The sequence below is a fragment of the Podarcis cretensis genome (genome assembly GCF_951804945.1).
Source record: "Podarcis cretensis genome assembly, chromosome: 13".
Classification (NCBI taxonomy): Eukaryota; Metazoa; Chordata; class Lepidosauria; order Squamata; family Lacertidae; genus Podarcis; species Podarcis cretensis.
The window spans coordinates 32,807,590-32,822,727 of NC_137182.1; the positions used below are offsets into that span (position 1 = coordinate 32,807,590).

Sequence of the window (15,138 nt, forward strand, 5' to 3'; positions counted from 1 at the left end):
CAACCCTGCAGCAAACTGCTGATTAAGAGGGGGCGTGGAGAGGGGCTGCGGGGGACAAAAGCCCACGTGAGTTAAAATGCAACAACAGCCCTCTCCCACCCGCCAGGAACAGAACATTTATTCAGAGTTTAAGTCCTCACCTAGATCGGGTTCTTCCTCCTGCAGCTGAATTGGGGAAATGAGGCAGAAACAGGAAGCGTTCAGCAACTCTGCAGGAAACAATAAGAGGCAGCTGCTTTAGTTTCTATTTCTCTTCGTCACATGATCGCGCCTCTTGCCGCATGGGATTTGAGTCACAGCATCCTCCCTAGTTTGGGAGGGTAAGAAAGATGCCTTGGGAGACCGGCGTCTCCCTTTTCTATCACCCAGGGTCTCGTTTCGTTTTTATAGTACAGTAGAAGCCTAAACATTGTCTACTCAGAAGTCAAAACCACTGGGCTTTACTCCCGGGTAAAGTAAGTTTCAGCCCCAGTTGCTTGGGGGGGGGGGGAGGAAATGTGGGGGATGCAAGTGATTTGAGCACATGCTGTGATGTGGGAACTGAATGCCTGCGGATGTGGGTTGAACTTTCAGCTCGCATGACAACCTTATTGTAGCTCGAGGTGAGGACTTAAAAGGGGAGGGTTAAGCATGCAATGGTACACGGGTGGCGCTCTGGGTTAAACCACAGAGCCTAGGACTTGCTGATCAGAAGGTTGGCGGTTCGAATCCCCGCAACGGGGTGAGCGCCTGTTGCTCGGTCCCTGCTCCTGCCAACCTAGCAGTTCGAAAGCACGTCAAGTGCAAGTAGATAAATAGGGACTGCTCCAGCGGGAAGGTAAACAGCATTTCCATGCGCTGCTCTGGTTTGCCAGAAGCGGCTTGGTCATGCTGGCCACATGACCTGGAAGCTGCACGCCGGCTCCCTCGGCCAATAATGCGAGATGAGCGCTGCAACCCCAGAGTTGGCCACGACTGGACCTAATGGTCAGGGGTCCCTTTACCTTTACCTTTAAGCATGCAAATGCCATCAAACATCCCCTCGCATATGACTGCTCTTCAGATCTTGAGTAAGCTTAGAAGCCTCCCTTTGGCTGCACATTCACTTAAAAAGCATATGACTTCCTCCAAAGGATTCTGGGAACTGTAGTTTACCCCTCACAGAGCTACAATTCCCAGGATTCTCTGGGGAAAGTCGTCTGCTTTAAATGTGTGGTGGGTAGGCTTTGCATGTTCATTCCTGACCACTGGTCCTGCTAGTTAGGGATGGTGGGAGTTGTAGTCCCCCCCCCAAAAAAAAAAAGAAAACCAACAACACACCAGCTGGAGACATAAGTTTGGGAAACACTGCTGTAGACCAGGCTTCCTCAAACTCGGCCCTCCAGGTGTTTTTGGCCTACAACTCCCATGATCCCTAGCTAGCAGGGCAAGTGGTCAGGGATGATGGGAATTGTGGTCTCAAAACATCTGGAGGGTCGAGTTTGAGGAAGCCTGCTGTAGACAAAAGGATCTGACAGTTGTTTCATAATTCCCAGGTTTCCCCACCACCACTTCTTTTTTCATCCAAGCCCCACAAATTCTAAGCCTAGCTCTGCCTTCAGATTCAGGATGTTCACCTTTAGGGCTCCTCCGTGACAAGTATTTCATAGTGCAAGAAATGGCAGTTCTATTTCCACCACGCCAGGGCACACAGAGAACAGCAGTTCCTTATCTGCTCAGACCAGAGGTGCCACAAAGGCAACTGACTTGTTGGAATTTGCCCTGCATATCAGGATTTCATCTTCTGGTTGGTTGGAGTGATGTCATAGGTTGGAGAATGTGATAGGGAGATACGCTGAACTTTGGGTTTTGGTTTCCATTCTTCAGATCCCAATAATGAAACTTATCCAGATCAGTGATGATCAAGGAAAGGGAATTTGACTGACTGAGTGCTTCTTGGCTAATCTAACCTACTCACTCTACCCTTCCCTTTAAGCTGGAGCAGGTAGACCAGGAGAATCAAAACTCCCAAGTCTCTTTGGGGTGCCACCATTTTATTTAGACCTGAGCTGAAAATTCTATAAAACACAATTTCCTGACAAATTTTTCAATTTCTTTTTTGAGATCTTCAAAAACTCACAAATAATTTCAAAGAATGATTAGCAAAACAGAATGTTTAGCAAAACAATATCACCAGTTATTTGAATTTTGGATGCAATTATGGATCCAGTTTTAATACCGGTCCTGAAAGGCCTACATTGGCTCCCAGTAGGTTTCCAAGCACAATTCAAAGCATTGGTACTGACCTTTAAAGCCCTAAATGGCCTCAGCCCAGTATATCTGAAGGAACATCTCTACCCCTGTTGTTCAGCCCGGACACTGAGGTCCAGCTCTGAGGGCCTTCTGGCGATTCCCTCACTGTGAGATGTGAGGTTACAAGGAACCAGGCAGAGGGCCTTCTTGGTGGTGGCACCTGCCCTGTGGAATGCCCTTCCATCAGATGTCAAGGAAATAAACAACTATCTGACTTTTAGAAGACATCTGAAGGCAGTCCTGTTCAGGGAAGTTTTTAATGTGTGATGTTTTATTCTGTTTTTAATCTGTTGGCAGCCGCCCAGAGTAGCTGGGGATACCCAGCCAGATGGACAGGGTATAAATAAATGATGATAATGATTACTGTTTCATTATAAAATTAATATTTTTGAAGGAAATAATGGACTTTATTCCTACTTCTTCCAGTCTTCCTCTCTTAGCCAGTTGGTTCCAAAAGTCTGTTTAAAAACACCACCTATAATATTTGGCAAAATACACTCCCAATTTGCTGTGCACAGAAAGTGTAGAGAATTTTAGGAGGCCGTTTGAAATCGGGGTGGAATTAATTGTTTCTGCTTCTGTGGCTTGCAAGAGCAGCCAGCTGAAACACATTCTCTTAGCAAGTAACTTTTTATTTGGCATGGAGGTAAGTGATGAGAAAAGCTTCACCATCCAATTTCCTTGATATGAGATGGCTGCTAAGAGTGCAAAAGCAACCCCACCCCTGGTAGCCCACATTTACTTCTTAAGAAAATGGTAGTTTGGGAAGAAATTGCTACTGTGAATAAATGAGACTGAAATAACTGCTTTTTCATCAGTTGTCCACTGGCTGGCAGCAGAGAGAGTTATATGGAAATAAAACCTGCTTTTGCATAGAGGGGGTTTATAGTGTATGATGACATCTGTTGAAACTGATTTTAAAATGTTTAGAAGTACTTACTCCTAAGGTATGAGGGCCTTTTGAAATAGAAAATCAGAAACAAGGTTATATAAATAAAGAGTCTTGGGGTACCATAAAGACTTAACAATTTTATTTAGCCTCCCTTGGCTAGTGTTTAAGTTTAAGTGTACTGTGGTACCTCGCAAGACGAATGCCTCGTAAGACAAAAAACTCGCAAGACGAAAGAGTTTTTCGTTTTTTGAGTTGCTTCGCAAGATGAAAACGTCTTGCAAGTTTGTTTCCTTTTTCTTAAAACCATTAATACCCAGGGTGCATTGCTTGAAGAGGTGCAGTTGCGACTTGACTTCGAGGAGCAACTCATAGCACGCGGTGTGGTAGCCTTCTTTGAGGTTTTTGAAGACTTTGGTGATTTTTGAAGCTTTTCCAAAACTTCTTTTGCAGCCATTTGGTAAGTTAAACTTTTTTGGGGGGGGGTTGTATTTAGGGTTGGGGTGTTTGGAATTCAAGGACTTGGTGTTGGGGAGGGGTTTGCAAGAATCTGGAAGCTTGTGTGTGTTTTTTTCCTGTATTTTTATGATTTTTTGTGACCATTGGGGCACTCTGCTGTTGTTAAAAAAAAGATTTCTGGGTTTGGATTTCTGTGTGGTGGGTGGCTGGGGGAATAGTTGAGAAGGCGTTTGCAAGAATCTGGAAGCTTGTGTGTTTTCTAGGAGGTTTGGTGCTTTTGAATTTTTTGGATGTGAAGCACTGATTTTTTTTGTTTGGGTTTGCGAAGGTAGGAGCTGTGCTGCCATGGGGCCCAAGAAGACTGCTGCTGCAGAGGCCGGCGAGAGGAAGGAGAATGTTATGCTGGAAATGAAGAAAGAGATCATCCGGAAGCACGATGGTGGAATGCGTGTGACAGACCTCACCAGGGAGTACGGGAGGAATCCATCGACCATTGGGACCATGGGCCTGGAGGTCACAGAGGAGGACGTCAGCGAGCTGGTGGAGGAGCACGACCATGAGCTGACAACCCAGGAGCTGGTCGAACTGCAGGCAGAGGCTGCGCAGGAGCAGGCCTCACTGGAAGAGGAGGAAGCAACTGAGGAACAGCTGCCCTCCAAAGACCTGAGGGACATTTGCCAGAAGTGGAAAGATGTGCAGGCTTTTGCACAGCGGCAACACCCTGACAAGGACCTGACACGTGACCTTGCGAACACTTTTGATACGAGGGTCATATCGTCTTTCAGGGAGGTGCTGAAAAGGCAGATGAAGCAGCAGACCATGGACAGGTTCTTCAGCAAGAAGCAAAGAGTGGAAGAGGAACCTTCTTCGAGTTGTCCCCCAGAGTCTTAGAAAATGTATGTACAGTACTGTACACTTTGGTGATTTTTAAATGCTTTTCTGTCATGTTTAGAAACTTAAATTATTGTTCCTTCAATTTTTGAAATGCTCTTTACAGTATGTGTGACTTTAAAGAGCACTTAATAAACTCTTTTTGTACCAAATTTGGCTTTGTTTGGACTTTTTTTGACCATAGGAACGCATTAATTGTTTTTCAATGCATTCCTATGGGAATCCATGCTTCACAAGACAAAAAATTCGCAAGGCGAAAAAACTCACAGAACGAATTAATTTCGTCTTGCGAGGCACCACTGTATGCGAAATAAGCACAGTGACTATTTATAACACCATCAACCTGGCATTGCTAAGTTAATGAACAACAGTTGGGCATATAAATTTAATTGTTCTTGAATTTATAAAGATCAAAAGCAGCACACACCAAACTCTGCATGTCCAAGAGGACTTCGATAGGATTGCCAACTTTTCATCCAGCTTCTTCTATAGCCTTCCCTTAATAGCAACTTGATATGGAGGAATAATGACCGTAATCACCTACCAATTGATGCAACTCAAACCACTGTTAGAAGACAGCTGAAAATTTTATAACCCTCTGTTTTGACATAGTGGCAAACCTGTGGTCCTCCAGATTGCAGAGTTGGAAGGGACCCCAAGGGTTATCTAGCCCAACCTCCTGCAGTGCAGGAATCCTGCTCACAGCCATCCCTGGGTGGGCTCGAACCACCAGCCTTCTGGTTAACAACCAGATGCACTGACCCATGGCACCACAGATGTTGCTGGACTCCAGCTCCCATCAGACCCAGCCACCATGGCCAATGGTCAGAGATAATAGGGGTTGTAAGCAGCATCTGGAGGACTATAGGCTCCTTGTCTCAGTCCAATTGTTTCTTAAACAGCTATAGTTTCCATTTGGGTGTAAGCAAGCACCTTTTATGCATTCCCTTATAAGATAGCATTATATCTGGTTATTCAGCACATAACATCCAGTGCCCACCATCTGTCACCATGCAATACAGCTAACCAATTCTGAAGGAAAGAGTTACGGTATTTCTAAAAGCAGGTGTGCATCATGGTCTGCAATGAAAATGAAGTAAGGGTCATAAATTCCAGCAGGCGTACAAAAAGCCAATAGACATGCCTGATGTAGCTCTCTGGCTCCTGGACATATGCATTTGTATGTAGAAGTATATATAAGCATGCAGGGGCTGTTATATTTCATCTGTAAGCCACAGTATCCAGACATTGGCTGAATTGCTGTGATGTCATAGAATGCTTATCTTGTACTGCTCGGGGGGAAAGAGCCGGTCACAGAATATTTGACCCAAAGTGCAGCTGCTATGCAAGGAAGCAAGTGACAGGGGAGGTGGGAGTGAGGCTTATAGGAGCACAGGGACTGCAGGAGCTGCTGTGGGGAAGCTTGACAAGAGAATAAAGTGGGCATCATATTGAGAAAGGGAAAGAACAAGGAAGCCTTCCTAAGGGCAGGAGGAGCTGCGTCTTCTGGCCAAAAAAGGAGGTGGAATGGCTGAAGAAGGCCCATGGATAGGTAGGCTTGCCAATTCTTCAACTGGCCCCTATATAGCTATATTGTTATGGTTAATAAGCAGGTGTTAGCAGGTAAAACTTCACAGCCTAGAACTGAATATTATGCACTCTGTGAGTGTATAGAGGAGTAGCTTGTCAGCTAGCTAGAAGTCAAGGCTCTCCCTCCCATTAGAATTACCTTCCTTTTAATGAACTGAGTGACAAGAGAGTGCATAGCGCAGACTGGGTATGCCTGAGCAGGGCAAAAGCAGAATCATCACGTTAATCAGCAGTGCTGCGCATACTAATAGGATATTGAGTACCTAGATTTAGTAACTGTATTCTGATTTCTGAAAGGGAAACTCGCAGTAACATGATGACAACTGGCATTTAACATGTCAGAGTAAATGAAGCCTTCAGAGATTCACTCTGGCGTGGTCAGTCACAGCTCCTTGCAGTATGAAGACATATTCAGACAAACTGCACAATCGCCATTTACAGTGATTTAAGCACGGATGAGGCAGGAGGCGGACAGAAGGTTTTTAAGAGCATGGTTTAAGAGAGGTACTGCTTCCTGTGTTCATTTCTTTTTGTCTTACAATCCTTTCTGATTAAAAAAGGTTTTTGAAATAAAACCAAAGCCAAAAAAAAACCTCATTTATTTATTTTTAGCAGTGAATGTGGGATAGGTGCATAATACCATTAGATTGATCCTAATGAGTTAAGAACCTATGAAAAACCCTACCAGATCAGATTAGGAGCATCTAGTCCAGCGTTTTTGCAGCCAGATGTCTCCAAAAAGACCAAGCGTAGTTCACGAAGGCATCAGTCCTTCCATTCTTTGTCCCCCGCATCTGAGACTCAGAGATACACTTTCCCTGAACGCAGAGCTTCCATTTAGCAATTGTGCCTTATCGTTGTGAGTTGCCATTCAGTAGCTTGCGCTGAATGGGTTCATTCAAGACCTGCAACAAGTTCCTTGCCATTTATTTATAAGAAAGGATAAAGGGCATAAATAATAAAATCAACCAGAGTTCATACTCTGTGGTGTTAATTGCACCAGGGTTATATGGTCTTGTATATGGGGCTTTGGTATGACAGGCAGGTGTTTACAGGGCTGCAAATCATTTCTGACACCTGCTGTTAAAACAAATATACGCCTTTGAAGAATACCAAAAACAAACACAAGCATTTCTTGAGAAAAGTTGGGGGGCACCGATTATTATTTTTTTATAACTTTTATATTCTTGCCCAATAATATTCTCTGGGCAGCCTGCAATTTCAATACAATATAAAAATACAGCTAAGCATAAGAGAGAGAGAAAAGGTTTCAACTTAAGCGTGAAACCCTTGGTGGTGGAAACAGAATAAAGTTGTGTTTATGGAAATGGTCTCAATTTTTAAATATATATATAATGAAACAAACCTTATGATGCTGGGGATTTGCTCTTTAAATAGGCCATTATTCAGGATCATCCAGGGAAAACACTTTAACAACCCTATTTACTTCAGTTACAGACCACAAATTACACACTTTTTTGCCTAATTTCATGCTTTATAGCAGGTGATTGTGCTTCTCTCCATGGCATCTAAAGCTTCACTTTCCAATTTCTGCAGATCGAGCTGCTATTAAAAGGCACAAGAGAAGGCTAGGCTGTTTTCCCGATCAGTTGGCAACCCTATGAGAAACAGGCCACAAGGGGAAAGAGAACTGTGCATGTTAATACACGGTCGAGGAAAAGTCTGAAAAGCCAATTGGAGAGAGAGTGGCGGAGCCAAGCTCAGCGAGAAAAGCAGCATGTATATACTGTGGTAGAGATGAGGTAAGAAAGAAGAGACTGCTGTGGCCTCTCATCTCGGGTGTCAGAGCTCTCCTCAGGATATGGACTTGCAATGTCCCCGGGAAGGCTTAGCACTACCCAGGCGGGTAACACGGCTGCAGGGCTATTTTGGATCCTGAGATATGTCATGGTAATTATTAAAGCACCTTCTGTCACCACTTTTGGGGCTGTCGGTCTCTTTCTCCAAGCTTGTACCCCGCAGCCCTTGACACAGATGGCCAAGTTGTCTTGGAAATATGACAAGTGTTGAATACAGTCTCTGCCTGCAAGATAGCAACCTACACATGAGGTGGGGTAATGCCAGGAAAATCTTAAGAGCTAGAAAGTCCAATTCTCTCTCTCTTGGGTGTTCAGAGCTTGGGTGTTCTACAGACCGATGAGAACGAGAAGAGTAGCTCCCACAATCTCTGTTTCACTTCTGAAAACGTTTGAAAACCAAGGCGCAGCTTCTGATTAGCTGCAGGAGCTTCCTGCACTCAATCAGAAGCCGCGTTGGACATTTGGGTTCCAAAGAACGTTCGCAAACCAGAACACTCACATCCGAGTTTGCAGCATTCGGGAGCCAAAACATTCGAGTCGCAAGGCATTCGAGAACCAAGGTACGAATGAATATATATTGTGGTGTTTTGAAACCTTTCAAACATACCCATGGACTGCCTGATCTACAGGGGCTCTGGGTTTTCTGGTGCTCCTTAGTGGAAGCTGCCAATGTGTCGCATTCCTCTCTCTATTACCCTCAGGCCTCACTTGCTTCTTTATAAAGTTGGTCTTTGTTCCAGTTGCTGGTTGTCCGGACATTGGTTGCTGTTTATGTGGCCTTTCCACCGTGAGCATTCGCTGTGCATTTGTCATTGGCCTTGTATGGTCAAGTCTCAAGATGTGTGCCTGTACCCTTATCCTTCGGCCAACCACTCAAGTATCAGTGTCCAGAAATAGCCATGGGAAATTTTGGGGTGGAAGAGAGCATGAAACATATAGGACTTGCTGAATCCTTGTTTCAGTTTAACCTGGTCAGGAAAGCATGGTGCTGGCATCCTGGGTAGGACAGATCGACTAGCTGATGGCAGCTTTCTGTGGAATAAAAAAAACACCCCAAAAGTAACTACACACAAGTTGCAAGTCCATCGCAATGAGGATTTGAAACATGGTCTCCCAGGTCCTAGCACTGTACCCTAACTCAGGGTTTGCCAACCAATGGGGGCCGGTGGGCAAATTTTGAATTTTAAGGAACTTGTAGGAGCCAGTCATAATATGGCTGCCACATCTGAAAGAGCAGTAATAGAGGAGTGTGCCAAATTGAATAAAATGGGGGGGGAGAGTAAACAACGCCCTGCATAATCACAAGATGTGGCACATGCACACCATTTGAATGGCAATGTCCATCAACTCGCAGGGGGCTAGTCCCCTTAAATATTTTAGGGGGGGCCAAGGGACCTTAGCCCCTGGGAGTTGGTGCCTAATCACAGTTCTTTCCATGAGGAAAAAGGCACCTGCATCAGCCACCACAATGCCCACTCACAAAGAGAACTTCTTTGCATTTCTCCTCTTTTCAGAACAGATGGCAAAGGTGTCCAGTTCTGGCATCCTATGAAATGTGGGCATGCTTAAGGAATGGGGGAGGGACTCTCCATTTACTTGGATGTCAAGAAAGCTAAGAATATGAGGTGGAGCCAAGATTCATACACTGATTCGAAATGCAGTAAGCCCACAACTTACATGGGGGTTATGTTCCGGGGATCGTGCCGAAAGCCAAAATCACAGATAGTCAAAGCATACTGGGTTCACTGGGGCTGGGATTGCCAAAGTCCCCTCCCCCCGCCCCGACACCCACCCCCTGTCTTATTTCTAAATTTTTGGCCAAGCACGTAAAGCTGGATGTGCACAAGTTTAATGTGTGTACAGACGATGACTGTAGGCTTCTAGACTGTTGAGGCCTCTGTTGTCAGTCCTGGGCCATTACCACACTGCCCTAGCAATCCACAATACAGCTGTCTACAATTATCACCCTGGCCACTTGCTCTCAACCCAGCAGCTTTTTCTACTGCCACCAAACATTCTTAGCACTTCTGCACACAGTGCTGCACATGCCATCATTTGTGGAGTGTCCGTTGCAAAGGGAGTTATCTTCCAGGAAAAGCTAACCCCCCGTTCAAGACGTCAATTTTTTCTGGCCTCCAAGACTCAGTGCTGTGAGTTTGGGGGTGGCAGGTGGCTAAACCATAGAAATTAATAAATGGGATTTTTATTATTTGGAATAATGAAGGGAAGATTGCAGGCTAGTGGAAAATTACAGGCAAAGCTTCATTTCCAAGCCAGGGCCTCACCTGGGATACAGGTGTTGACATGGCAAAAGGTGTTGGTGGCCCACCTGAGAGGAATCTTGAGCCTGGGCAGGCAGAAGGTTGCCATTCTGATGGGGGAGTGTTTGAGGGAACAGGAAAAGAGAGTCTGGAAAGCAAAGTGTGCTGGGAAGAAGAAGGGACGGGGAGGACACACATATCCATCTTGGGCTGGCTGGCTGCAGGCTGGCTGAGAGAGATGCCCTTGACCAGGGTTGCCAACTTGCCCCCCCCCCCACATTAAGAGGGCCTAGTGACACATTATGCATCCTGCCCCCACCCGGGATGGGGAACACAGAGGGTGATCGCCCCCTATAGTTGGTGCCCCTGCCTTTGACTCCAGTTCTGCACTGCTGTGGGGAACTAGCCCCTCTTGAAGTGACCATGTTGTAAGATCTATACTCCTTCCACACAGACAGAAGGTGTAAATATGTGAATAAAACATATTTCTTAAAGCTATGACAGTCTCTGCCATGCCTTCCATTCTCCAAAGGAGCACAGACCCTGGGTGAGTGCCTGGAACCCCCTGGAATCTTGCTACCATCCAACAGAGAGTGAGGGTGTCACCCAGCTTTTGTAACCATACTTTAAAGTAGATACAGTGTTGGGGTGGGCAAAGCAAATCGCTCCCTCTCCAGTAATCGAGTCAATCATTTTAAAAGAGAGAGAGAGAGAGCACCATACAGAGGAAGGTACAAAAATCCAATTAAAATTATCTGTTCCATCTTCCTTATGAATTTCCAAAGGTGTAGCCATGTTAGCCTCTTGTAGTGAAAACGACACAGAGACTTGTGACACCTTAAAAACAAACAAATTTATGTCATGAGCTTTCGCTGGGGTGTGGAGAGGTGAGACTCAAGCATGCCAGACTGAAAATGTTCCCCACCCTTAGATTATTTTCTGTTCTGTGGGTGTGCAGGAAATCAACAATTCTACCAGTTGCTGTGGAACACAAGTGGGGGAAAGATACTGCAGTCAAATCCTGCTCACAGGCTTCTCATAGCCATTGTGGGAAGTGAATGTTGGACTGACCTTTGACATGATCCAGCAGGTCTCTTCTTATGTTAATATGTACAAAGGCTAGTTTGCGAAACTCAGAAGCCAAAGAGTAAACATCCAGAAAACATCCAGCAATCGGATTCTATTTTGCATTTTGGTTTACTGACAAATCAAATGGTTTGTTTGCAATCCCCTAAGGCTTAGAAATCCTGACAAAATCCCATGACTTCAAGCGCGTTTGTGACTAAAAGAGACTGAGGGGCTTGATCATCCTAGCAGACTAGTAGTCTCGGTTAAGTGAAACAGGAGTTGTCAGCGGCCCCTGGAATCTGTTGCATTTATGGAAATAATGCTAACTATGTGCAATGAGAACATGCAAATAAACTCTGGCTCCCAGCGCATCTCCCGGCAAGTCCATCAATGCCAGAGAAGCAGTCTTTCCCCTGGGGTTGAGTTCTTTCTATACAGGAACATCCTTTTGGGCTGATTAAGAGTGCAAGGGGCTCTGGGCACATTGACAGTGCTTTGTTCTTAATCAGATGAGAGCCAGTGTGGTGTAGTGGTGAGTGGGTTGGACTAGGACCTGAGAGACTAGGGTTCAAATCCCTGCTCAGCCATGAAGCCCACAGGGTAATTCTGCATCAGTCACTATTTCTTAGCCTAACAGGGTTGTCGAGAAGGCAAAATGGAGAAAAAGGTGTTTGCCACCTTTTTTTTTTTTAATGATATTTTTTGAAGTTTCAAATAATACAAACAAGAAAAAAGAAAACGAAAAGAAAAGAAAAACAGTCAACCTTAACAATCCTTTTTTTCCAATAACTTCTTTTCTGCGACTTCCTCTCACCTCCCCTTCTTGTATTCCTTATCCAGATATTTATTCAACAAGTTCTTGTTCTTAAATTTTTAACCCTAATTTGTTATTATGTCTAATTCAATTTATATATCAAATTTTTACTTGTATACATTGATCATTATGCTTAAAGACTTTTTCTAAGGTCGACCCTGTTTCCCTTGCACGAATTCCCTGTTTTTACACTAATAGCAATACAAAAGAAAGAAAACAATAGAAAGAATCAAAAACATACTTGTGCACCCTTCGGATTTCCAAATCCCACCCTCCCCTTCCCGGTTTCAATCCCCAAACCATTGTCCATTTGTCCTTATGCTATCAGCCTGGATTCCTCACATCAAAAGCCCTTAAATCTCTCTCAGTTCCTTTCTGCCGGTTTTTTTGAAAGTCCTCTGTAATAACCACCGAGTCTCGGAAGGGCTCTATCCCAAAAATGTCCATGTTCCATCCAGCCGGGCCTCCAGATTTAAAGGTGGAGCTCAAAACTTGTTTCTTAATCTTTATAGGTCCAAATGTCCCAAATTCTTCAGCTCTCCACAAAGGGAGAACTTTCCATTCTTCCTTCTTCAGTTCAAACCAAATTTTCATCATCCAGTCCTCTTTTTCTTTTATATCCTTCTTGACAGGCCTCCGGTTCCCTTTTGCCTTCTGCAACATGTCAGCCCCTCCTTCCTGATGCTCCTGTTCAGCAAATATCTCTTTCTGCACTTTTTCTTGTTCAGCTGCCTGGGCTGTAGACAAAACATGGCTCTGCTGTACCAATTTTCTCACGAGAAAAGCAACCTCTTCCAGATCAGCTAGTATTTTTCGACCTATTTCCATTCTTGTAGTGTCCCTGAATCCCCTCTAGAGGGATTCTGGTTATTATGTATTCCTTACACTTCCAGCCCAAAAGTCCAGTTAGCTTGTTTCAATTCTTCTTTATTTTCAACAGTTTCTCACTATATTGTAACAAATGTAGCCAGCAAAGGCATCAGAAACAAAGTTCTCTACTTTTCCCCACTTTGACAGCTAATTTGACAGCTGTCAAAGTCTTCTATGTCTCCTCAGCAAGCTCCTCTCACGGATCGCTCCTGGGTCTCGGGGGGGGGCACTTTAGCTCTCAAAGTTAGCTCTTATCCTCCAGCACAATTACTTATACTGTCAATTCGTGCAATTAATAGTTTAATCCATTTTAAAAGGAGATATTCTCTCGACCTTAAATATATAGTCCTTGTTTCAGATTGTGTACAAGACTGGGGAGACGGACTTCCTCTTTGGTCTTCCCCGATCGTGCCAAATCCAAAATTTTTTTTTTCTTTTTTAAGTCCAATTTCCGTATTACTCACGGGTTGTTGCTTTTAGTCCAAATGTTCATAGGAAAAAGTCAGCGCTCTCGGTCGAACGGCATGCGGCTTCGCTCGTCAGGGGAAGCAGAAGACTCACAGCACTTTGCCGCTCCCGTCCCCCGCTCCACAGCCTTTAAAAAGGCTCCATCGCGGGTTGGGGGGCACAAAACGGTGCCCGCCAAGTCACCAGGTCCACGGGCTTCCGCGCCCATGGTTTTTGAGGGTCCCTGTGTTTCCGGCGCGGCAGGACCCGACCCCTGTAGAGCAGATTCCCTCCGGAGCTCGGAGGGAATCCGCCATTCGGCTGTGGCGCCAACCCGGAAGTCCTGTGTTTGCCACCTTTTGAACTCCTCGGGGAAAAGCCAAAGTATAAAAGTAATCTTAAAATAATTAAATGAATCTGGGTGGAATCTTTGCTCTCTTGAGCAGAGAGGCCCTGGTATAGAACTGGCAGTGTCGCCTAGTGGTGGGAAAACATCCTGACAGCCGACAATCCTTGGCATTAAAATATAAATTATCGGTGTGTTTTGCCTTTTGTGCTCTTGGCCTGATTGACGTACCGGTATATCATGGTGGCCAGTATTAAATTCACTTTTTGTTCTGTTTGTTGATTTAATGTTACAATGTTATCTGCTTCATAGCATGCCATTTTTGTTTTAAATTGCTTAGTGTTCATTTCGTAGAGAACTTGGGTTATGAGACAATTAAAATATGCAATAAATACTGAGTGTTCAATGCACTTCTCATTTATTATCTCAGTCATCCTTTCAGCTGCCTATAAGGTAGGCCAGTATCATTGTCCCAATACTGCACATTAGAAATGGAAATACAATAACTTGCCTAAGGCCTCTAGGACATTCACATGGCGGAGATAATATATGAACTGAGGAATTCCCAGCTCACTGAACAAAACTTACATTTACTTATTGCATTTATACCCCACCCTTTTCTAGGATTGTCATACATCCAGAATTTCCCTTACATACCCAGAATATTGCAGTCTAAAGCAGTGTAGCTCAACAACTTCTTTTTTCACTTTTTGAAATATGGTAACCCTAATTTTTTTCTCTATAGCTCAAGGTGGTTTGCATGTTCCCCCTCTCTTCATTTACTCCTCACAACAACCTTGTGAGGTTGGTTAGGCTGAGAGTGAGTGACGGGCCCACCATCACCCAGTGAGCTTCGTGGCCAAGTGAGGATCGAAACCTGGTCTCCCAGGTCCGAGTCTGACACTCTAAGCACCACACCTCACTGGCTCTCACTTGCCACACGGACACTATATAGTTCCCTCTTCTGTCAGTCTGGAGAGGATAAAATAGCAAAGGTTTTTGAGGGCTGGGACAAGGAACTAAGAGTTTCCCTAAACATCTGTAGGAGCTTTGTTTGTACATGGGCTGGATTGGGCTCAGTTACCAGAGCTCTTGCTCCTTTTGCTCTTTTTCACTTTCCTTTCCTCACAGCCCCTTTTTCAGATAAATAGATGACACATAGTCTACACATCTATGCAACAGTTCCCTAATACTATAATAGCATAAACACAAAGGATCCTTTGCATCTGTGGGGAGAGGGGCCCACATTACAAACATTAGGAGTATCCCCCATTGAAAATACTGGGACTCTCACCTCTGAGTAATTGTGCATAGGATTGGGCTATAAAGATTAACATCAGTAGCTTTCCCCAGGGAACTCCAGAATTGTAGTTCTGTAAAGGGCTCGGGTTTTACCACAGATGTCACTGCTT

At 44.6% G+C, this 15,138-nt stretch overlaps 1 protein-coding gene and 1 long non-coding RNA gene across 3 annotated transcripts in view; one reads left to right on the top strand and one right to left on the bottom strand.

Moving 5' to 3' along the window:
- The window catches only part of LOC307200120 (uncharacterized protein), a 38,320-nt gene that overhangs the window by 19,298 nt on the left and 3,884 nt on the right, over positions 1–15,138 (bottom strand). Inside the window, exon 2 of the mRNA XM_079948503.1 lies at positions 141–209. The gene's annotated coding sequence lies outside the window, so the exon portion shown is untranslated. The remainder of the gene's footprint in view (positions 1–140; positions 210–15,138) is intronic.
- On the top strand, positions 201–8,039 carry LOC307200234. Of its 2 annotated transcripts, none has more exons than XR_013832346.1 (2): positions 201–455; positions 7,605–8,039. It is a non-coding gene; the product is annotated as an uncharacterized lncRNA (long non-coding RNA). The 2 variants fall into 2 exon arrangements; XR_013832347.1 differs by having other exon boundaries at positions 201–450.